Raw genomic sequence first — 8,774 nt, 5'->3', positions numbered from 1 at the left:
AGCCAAGTCTTAGCTGTGAGCAGTGTCCTTGAATGGGGCCAGTGTCTTATCTTTAGCCTGAGCTTGCTAGCTATTTTTTTCCAGTTAATTAAGAACATTAGAACGGCCATACCATGTCAGACCAAAGGTCCATCCATCCCAGTATCTCTCTACTGACAGTGGCCAATGCCAGGTGCCCCAGAGGGAGTGAACCTAACAGGCAATGATCAAGTGATCTTCCTCCTGCCGTCCATCTCCATCCTCTGACGAACAGAGGCTATGGACACCATTCTTACCCATCCTGGCTAATAGCCATTTATGGACTTAGCCACCATGAATTTATCCAGTCCCCTTTTAAACCCTGTTATAGTCCTAGCCTTCACAACCTCCTCAGGTAAGGAGTTCCACAAGTTGACTGTGCGCTGCGTGAAGAAGAACTTCCTTTTATTTGTTTTAAACCTGCTGCCTATTAATTTCATTTGGTGACCCCTAGTTCTCGTATTATGGGAATAAGTAAATAACTTCTCCTTATCCACTTTCTCAACATCACTCATGATTTTATATACTTCTATTATATCCCCCCTTAGTCTCCTCTTTTCCAAGCTGAAGAGTCCTAGCCTCTTTAATCTTTCCTCGTATGGGACCCTCTCTAAACCCCTAATCATTTTAGTTGCCCTTTTCGGAACCTTTTCTAGTGCTAGAATATCTTTTTTGAGGTGAGGAGACCACATCTGTACACAGTATTCGAGATGTGGGCGTACCATGGATTTATATAAGGGCAATACTATATTCTCCGTCTTGTTCTCTATCCCCTTTTTAATTATTCCTAACATCCTGTTTGCTTTTTTGATCGCCTCTGCACACTGCGTGGACATCTTCAGAGAACTATCCACAATGACTCCCAAGATCTTTTTCCTGACTCGTTGTAGCTAAATTAGCCCCCATCATATTGTATGTATAGTTGGGGTTATTTTTTCCAATGTGCATTACTTTACATTTATCCACATTAAATTTCATTTGCCATTTTGTTGCCCAATCACTTAGTTTGTGAAGAACTTCAAAAAGATCTCACAAATCTGCTTTGGTCTTAACTATCTTGAGCAGTTTAGTATCATCTGCAAACTTTGCCACCTCACTGTTTACCCCTTTCTCCAGATCATTTATGAATAAATTGAATAGGATTGGTCCTAGGACTGACCCTTGGGGAACACCACTAGTTACCCCTCTCCATTCTGAGAATTTACCATTAATTTCCTACCCTTTGTTCCCTGTCTTTTAACCAGTTCTCAATCCATGAAAGGACCTTCCCCTTTATCCCATGACAACTTAATTTACGTAAGAGCCTTTGGTGAGGGACCTTGTCAAAGGCTTTCTGGAAATCCAAGTACACTATGTCCACCGGATCCCCCTTGTCCACATGTTTGTTGCCTCCTTCAAAGAACTCTAATAGATTAGTAAGACATGATTTCCCTTTACAGAAACCATGTTGACTACTGCTCAATAATTTATGTTTTTCTATGTGTCTGACAATTTTATTCTTAACTATTGTTTCAACTAATTTGCCCGGTACCGACGTTAGACTTAACGGTCTGTAATTGCTGGGATCACCTCTAGAGCCCTTTTTAAATATTGGCGTTACATTAGCTAACTTCCAATCATTGGGTACCGAAGCCGATTTAAAGGACAGGTTACAAACTTTAGTTAATAGTTCCGCAACTTCACATTTGAGTTCTTTCAGAACTCTTGGGTGAATGCCATCTGGTCCCGGTGACTTGTTAATGTTGAGTTTATCAATTAATTCCAAAACCTCCTCTAGTGACACTTCAATCTGTGACAGTTCCTCAGATCTGTCACCTACAAAAGCCGGCTCAGGTTTGGGAATCTCCCTAACATCCTCAGCCGTGAAGACCGAAGCAAAGAATCCATTTAGTTTCTCCGCAATGACTTTATCGTCTTTAAGCGCTCCTTTCATATTTTGATAGTCAAGGGGCCCCACTGGTTGTTTAGCTGGCTTCCTGCTTCTGATGTACTTAAAAAACTTTTTGTTATTACCTTTGGAGTTTTTGGCTAGCCGTTCTTCAAACTCCTCTTTGGCTTTTCTTATTACACTCTTGCACTTAAGTTGGCAGTGTTTGTGCTCCTTTCTATTTGCCTCACTAGGATTTGACTTCCACTTTTTAAAGGAAGTCTTTTTATCTCTCACTGCTTCTTTTACATGGTTGTTAAGCCACGATGGCTCTTTTTTAGTTCTTTTACTGTGTTTCTTAATTTGGGGTATACATTGAAGTTGGGCCTCTATTATGGTGTCTTTAAAAAGGGCTGTCATGGGTCTACCCTCACTTGAAACTGGGGGGTTTCAAGGTGAGGACCCGCATGCCACCATGTCCTAGGGTCTCACCCCCACTTTGAGCTTGTGAGTTCAAAGATGGGGACCCGCAGGTATTCTTCCCCCACCCTAACCTTTAGGGTAGGTTTCCTTCTCGCTGCCACCACTCGATTATTTCGGTGAATCGAGACACCCCTCTGTTCCCCCCTCCTCCTTCCAGAGACTTTCCTGGGGAAGCACAGATCAAATCACAGAGAGAGAAAGATTCCTTTCACTTCCCTCTCCCTTCCCTGCTTTCTCTGCTAGGAGACAACCCTTGTCTCCACAGAGTGGCGCCTAGCTTCCTTCCCCTGAATCCACAGGTAAGGAACTTAACCAAGTCCTGAACTTAAAAAGAGTTTATTAAGAGAACAAAAAGAAAATACAGAATCTCTATGAGCCCAAGCTGGACACTCATAGGGGATAACCTTATCAATCTCTGGAGAGAATTCCCCCTCCCCCCTTTCTCAGTAAAAGCAATAACAGCAAACAGGAATAAAGCATTTCCTTTAGCAAACACACAATTGCAAATATAGAAATCAAATCATAAGACTAATTCGCCTTTCTAATTAATACTCACTATTAATTAGTAGAAACTACTCCAGGAGAACTTGGAGACATGACTGGTCTCTTTTAGATTCAAAAGAGTACCTGAGACAAACAAAGAAAACACAGACAAAAGCTTCCCTCCACAGAAATTTGAAAAAATCTTATCTCTGATTGGTCCTTCGGTCAGGTGGTCACCAGGTACTGCATGTTAACCCTTTACAGGTAAAACAGACTTTAACCCTTAACTATCTGTTTATGACACGCCCCCCAAATCGCCAACAGTGGGAACTACTGGTGGTGATTTCCTCCTAGAACTGTAAAATAAACAGATAAACAAAACACATGCACTATTACATATACTACTAAGTATGTAAACAACAAGATATTTGACATTGAACAACACTTTTTATGCATTTGCCCGGACATACTTGGCGACGTCCTTGCCCATCAACAGATAAACAAAACACATGCACTATTACATATACTACTAAGTATGTAAACAACAAGATATTTGACATTGAACAACACTTTTTATGCATTTGCCCGGACATACTTGGCGACGTCCTTGCCCATCCTCCCAGTGGAAGGACTTTCCCAACCTGTCTTTGGTTTGTTGACCCCAGAATGCCCACTGGGATGTCAGGGCCCAAGCTTAAGAGCTTGTCCCAGTACTTAGTCGGAACTACCAACTGTCTTTGAGGATGCTGGCCTTCCTGGTGTTCACCAGAAAGAATGTCCTTATATAAAAGTCCTTGTTTTACAACAAACTGGAATTGGGTAGAAGAGCTGAGAGGCGGTGGGTTGCTGCGTGCCGCCGCCCAAGCTTTTTTAAGGCTGTTCTCGGCTTCCTGCTCTGTCTGGAACTGTTCCCTTGAGGCGGGAGACACCAGTTCCTATGGGAGTGATGTAGGTGATGAGGTTGTTTCCGTTGACTGTGAACCGCTCTCCGCTGGTGCACAAGGTGATATTTTAGGCTCTGGCTGAGCCTCTTGGGTAGAGTTGTCTGCTGCTTCTGCCAGTTTAGGCCCATTGGCGCCCCCTGGCGGTGGAGTTGCAAGCGCTGGCGTCAGTGCTGGCGCTGGTTCTGCCGCTGGTTGCTTTTCCAGTTCCGGTCCTGGGACTGGATGTACTATGGCTGCTGTAGTTGTTGGCATGAGATTTGGTTCCACCACCTCTGTCTGGGTCTGTGGTAACACAGACAGGGTCCTGGTGGATGGCTCAGGAACAGGGATGGGAGTGCCTGCTTGTTTGGCCTGGCCGCGGGTGACCACTCCCCCCCCTCTTGGCCAGCTGCACATGGTTGGCCAAGTCTTCCCCCAATAGCATGGGGATGGAATAATTGTCATAGACAGCAAAAGTCCACTTTCCTGACCAGTCCTTGTACTGGTCTTCAGGGATGCTGTACCCATGGCAGGTCCTTTTAACCTTTTTGAAGAAGGCCTCAGTGTTCTCACCTGCCATGTAGGTGGGAAATTTCTTGGGATGGGGAACAGTGCCTTCTGGTGTTGGCCACACCCCTCTGCAGTTAGTGAATTTTATGTGTGGCTTGCTGGTGTTGCTTTTTGGTGCTGGCCACACCCCTCTGCAGTCAGGGAATTGGGTTGCTTGCTTCCCAATTCCTACCCTGTCTACTCGCGATTGAATAGAAAGAAACAAAAGCTTTTGATTTGCAAATGGTGTTTGCTTGTCTGCTGGCTTACAAGAAACTAGAAAATCTGGTCTGGTAACTTGCCTTTAGCAATTTTTAAGTACCTCACAGTAGGGGTCCTTCTAACAGCCTGTTAGAAAAATTTACACCTCTTTCCTAGCTGTTTTTAAGCGGACAAAGAAAAAAGAAAAAAAAAAAAAGAAAAGAAGAAAAAAAAAATCCTTTCCTAACACAGCCCGTTAGAAAACCTTATTTCCCTCAGCTAAACCCAGCTGAAAATATGTTTCCAAAAAAACAATCTTCCTCTCCTTCTGAGCTGTGGTACTAATAAGCCCAGGTGACCGGCTGGTGCTACTTAGTACCTGCGAGAAAAGTGTAGTAAATCCTCTCAGGGATTTGTATTCCCTGGCTCCAGAGGATTTCAAAAGACACAGGGAAAAAAAATCTGGCTGGAGGGTTTCTGTCTCCCCCCCCCCCAAACCTGTTTTCCCCACTGGATGGGAATGTACTTTGTCGAGCACTTCCCCCCACCTTAGGAATCCTGAGTGATACCTGATATCACAAAGGAAGGACACACCTCTAGGGAAGAGTTTTTCCTCAGCATAGCCAGCAGAGGAAAAAAAACTCCTAACCCTGAAAACTGCTTCAAAACTGCCTTTTCCTCAAGCTGCCTGTCCAAGCAAACAGAAAGAAAAGCTGCTTTTTGGTAGAAATGCCTTGCCAGGTTCGTCACCGCTGCCAACCATGTCATGGGTCTACCCTCACTTGAAACTGGGGGGTTTCAAGGTGAGGACCCGCATGCCACCATGTCCTAGGGTCTCACCCCCACTTTGAGCTTGTGAGTTCAAAGATGGGGACCCGCAGGTATTCTTCCCCCACCCTAACCTTTAGGGTAGGTTTCCTTCTCGCTGCCACCACTCGATTATTTCGGTGAATCGAGACACCCCTCTGTTCCCCCCCTCCTCCTTCCAGAGACTTTCCTGGGGAAGCACAGATCAAATCACAGAGGGAGAAAGATTCCTTTCACTTCCCTCTCCCTTCCCTGCTTTCTCTGCTTGGAGACAACCCTTGTCTCCACAGAGTGGCGCCTAGCTTCCTTCCCCTGAATCCACAGGTAAGGAACTTAACCAAGTCCTGAACTTAAAAAGAGTTTATTAAGAGAACAAAAAGAAAATACAGAATCTCTATGAGCCCAAGCTGGACACTCATAGGGGATAACCTTATCAATCTCTGGAGAGAATTCCCCCTCCCCCCTTTCTCAGTAAAAGCAATAACAGCAAACAGGAATAAAGCATTTCCTTTAGCAAACACACAATTGCAAATATAGAAATCAAATCATAAGACTAATTCGCCTTTCTAATTAATACTCACTATTAATTAGTAGAAACTACTCCAGGAGAACTTGGAGACATGACTGGTCTCTTTTAGATTCAAAAGAGTACCTGAGACAAACAAAGAAAACACAGACAAAAGCTTCCCTCCACAGAGATTTGAAAAAATCTTATCTCTGATTGGTCCTTCGGTCAGGTGGTCACCAGGTACTGCATGTTAACCCTTTACAGGTAAAACAGACTTTAACCCTTAACTATCTGTTTATGACAAGGGCCCATGCAACTTGCAGGGATTTCACTTTAGTCACTGTACCTTTTAACTTTTGTTTAACTAACCCCCTCATTTTTGTATAGTTCCCCCTTTTGAAATTAAATGCCACAGTGTTGGGCTGTTGAGGTGTTCTTCCCACCTCAGGGATGTTGAATGCTATTGTATTATGGTCACTATTTCCAAACTGTCCTGCTATAGTTCCCTCTTGGACCAGCTCCTGCGCTCCACTCAGGATTAAATCTAGAGTTGCCTCTCCCCTTGTGGGTTCCCGTACCAGCTGCTCCATGAAGCAGTCATTTAAAGTATCGAGAAATTTTATCTCGCATTTCGTCCTGAAGTGAAATGTTCCCAGTCAATATGGGGATAATTAAAATCCCCCACTATTATTGGGTTCTTAATTTTGATCATTCATTCATTCATCATTCATGCCCGTCACCCCAACCGGGGTATGGGCCGCCAACCACAGATCTCCATAGTCTTCTATCCTGGGCCATTCGCTCTAGCTGGTTCCAGGTATAGCCCATTTTTTTGCTATCAACCTGAAGGTCGCGTCGCCAGGTATTTCTTGGGCGGCCTCTTTTCCGCTTGCCTTGGGGGTTCCACTGCAGTGCCTGTCTGGTGATGTTGGTTGGCTGCTTGCGTAGTGTATGTCCTATCCAGCCCCACCTTCTCTTTCTAATTTCTTCCTCTGCTGGGAGTTGATGGGTCCTCTCCAAGAGGTGGATGTTACTGATGGTGTCTGGCCAGCGGATCTGGAGAATCCTTCTGAGGCAGCTATTAATGAAGGTCTGGATCTTCCTGGTGGTTGTTTTGGTTGTCCTCCAGGTTTCAGCTCCATACAGTAGGACTGATTTCACATTGGAGTTGAACAGTCGAATCTTTGTTGCCAAAGACAGCTCTCTGGAGCTCCAGATGTTCTTGAGCTGTAAGAAGGCTGCTCTTGCCTTACCAATTCTTACTTTGATGTCTGCGTCTGTGCCACCCTGCTGGTCGATGATGCTACCTAGGTAGGTGAAGGACTGCACTTCTTCCAGGGGGCGTTCATTCAGTGTGACTGGGTCGTTGCTGATGGAATTGATCCTAAGGATCTTGGTCTTGTCCTTGTGGATGTTGAGGCCAACCTGTGATGACGTGGCTGCCACTACGTTGGTCTTCTCTTGCATCTGCTGTTTACTGTGCGAAAGGAGTGCAAGGTCGTCGGCAAAGTCCAGGTCATCAAGCTGGGTCCACAATGACCATTGGATTCCGTTCCTACGCTTGTAAGTGGATGTCTTCATAATCCAATCGATGACGAGAAGAAAGAGAAGTGGTGACAACAAGCATCCTTGTCTGACTCCGGTTCGCACCTGGAAGCTGTTTGTGAGCTGCCCTCCGTGGATCACTCTACAGTGTATGCCGTCGTATGAATTCTTGATCAGGTTGACCACCTTTGCTGGGATGCCATAGTGCCGAAGGAGCTTCCAGAGGGTCTCTCGATCCACGCTATCGAATGCTTTCTCATAGTCAACAAAGTTGATGTACAACGAGGAGTTCCACTCCATAGACTGCTCGACTATGATGCGGAGCGTTGCTAACTGGTCCATGCATGATCTGTTCTGCCGGAAACCTGCCTGTTCATCTCGTAGCTGTGGATCGACGGCATCCTTCATTCTCTCTAAGAGGACTCGGTTGAAGACCTTCCCTGGCACCGACAGGAGTGTGATTCCTCTATAGTTGGCACAGTTGCTGAGGTCTCCTTTCTTGGGGATTTTGATGAGATATCCCTCTTTCCAGTCAGCCGGAATCACTTCTTCTTCCCATATCTTCTCAAAGAGGGGGTACAGCATTTCCACTGAAGCATCCAGGTCTGCTTTCAGGGCCTCTGCTGGGATATCGTCAGGTCCCGCCGCCTTCCTGTTCTTCATCATGGTGATGGCTTTTCTGATCTTGTCTCTGGTTGGTTTATCGCAATTGATTGGGAGGTCCTCGTTGGCTGGGTCGATGTCTGGTGGATTTGGTGGTGCTGGTCTGTTCAGGAGTTCCTCAAAGTGCTCCGCCCATCTGTTCATCTGTTGTTCTATTCCTGTTATAGACTTTCCCTGCTTGTCTTTAACGGGACGTTCTGGCTTGCTGAACTTTCCAGACAGTCGCTTGGTAGTATCGTACAGCTGTTTCATGTTACCGCTGTATGCTGCCTGCTCTGCTTCTGCTGCCAGTCCATCCACATAATCTCTCTTATCCTTCCTAATATTCCTCTTCACTGCTCTGTGGGCTTCAGCATACTCTTTTTGAGCTTTGGCCTTTGCTGCTCTAGTCCTGCTTTTGTTGACTGCTGCCTTCTTCTTCTTTCTGTCTTCTATCTTAGTCAAGGACTCTGCTGTGATCCACTCTTTCTGCTGGTGTTTCTTAATTCCAAGCACTTCCTGGCATGCTGACCTAAGTGTGTCTCTCACTTTCTGCCATCTGTTGAGTACACTGTCTTCCTCTTCCTCAGACCGATCCTGTAGTACTGAAAACTTATTCTTCAGCGTCAATCCAAAATCTTCCTTGGTCTTATGGTCCTTCAGAAGGTTGACGTTGTACTTCGCTCTTCTGTCTGACGCGTCTATCCAGTTCTTCTTCAGCTTCAGCTTCAATCTGGCCACCACTAAG

The sequence above is a fragment of the Mauremys mutica genome, chromosome 26, assembly GCF_020497125.1.
Source record: "Mauremys mutica isolate MM-2020 ecotype Southern chromosome 26, ASM2049712v1, whole genome shotgun sequence".
Lineage (NCBI taxonomy): Eukaryota > Metazoa > Chordata > Testudines > Geoemydidae > Mauremys > Mauremys mutica.
The sequence above is the reverse complement of the archived record's forward strand: the minus strand, read 5'-3'. Positions refer to the sequence as shown.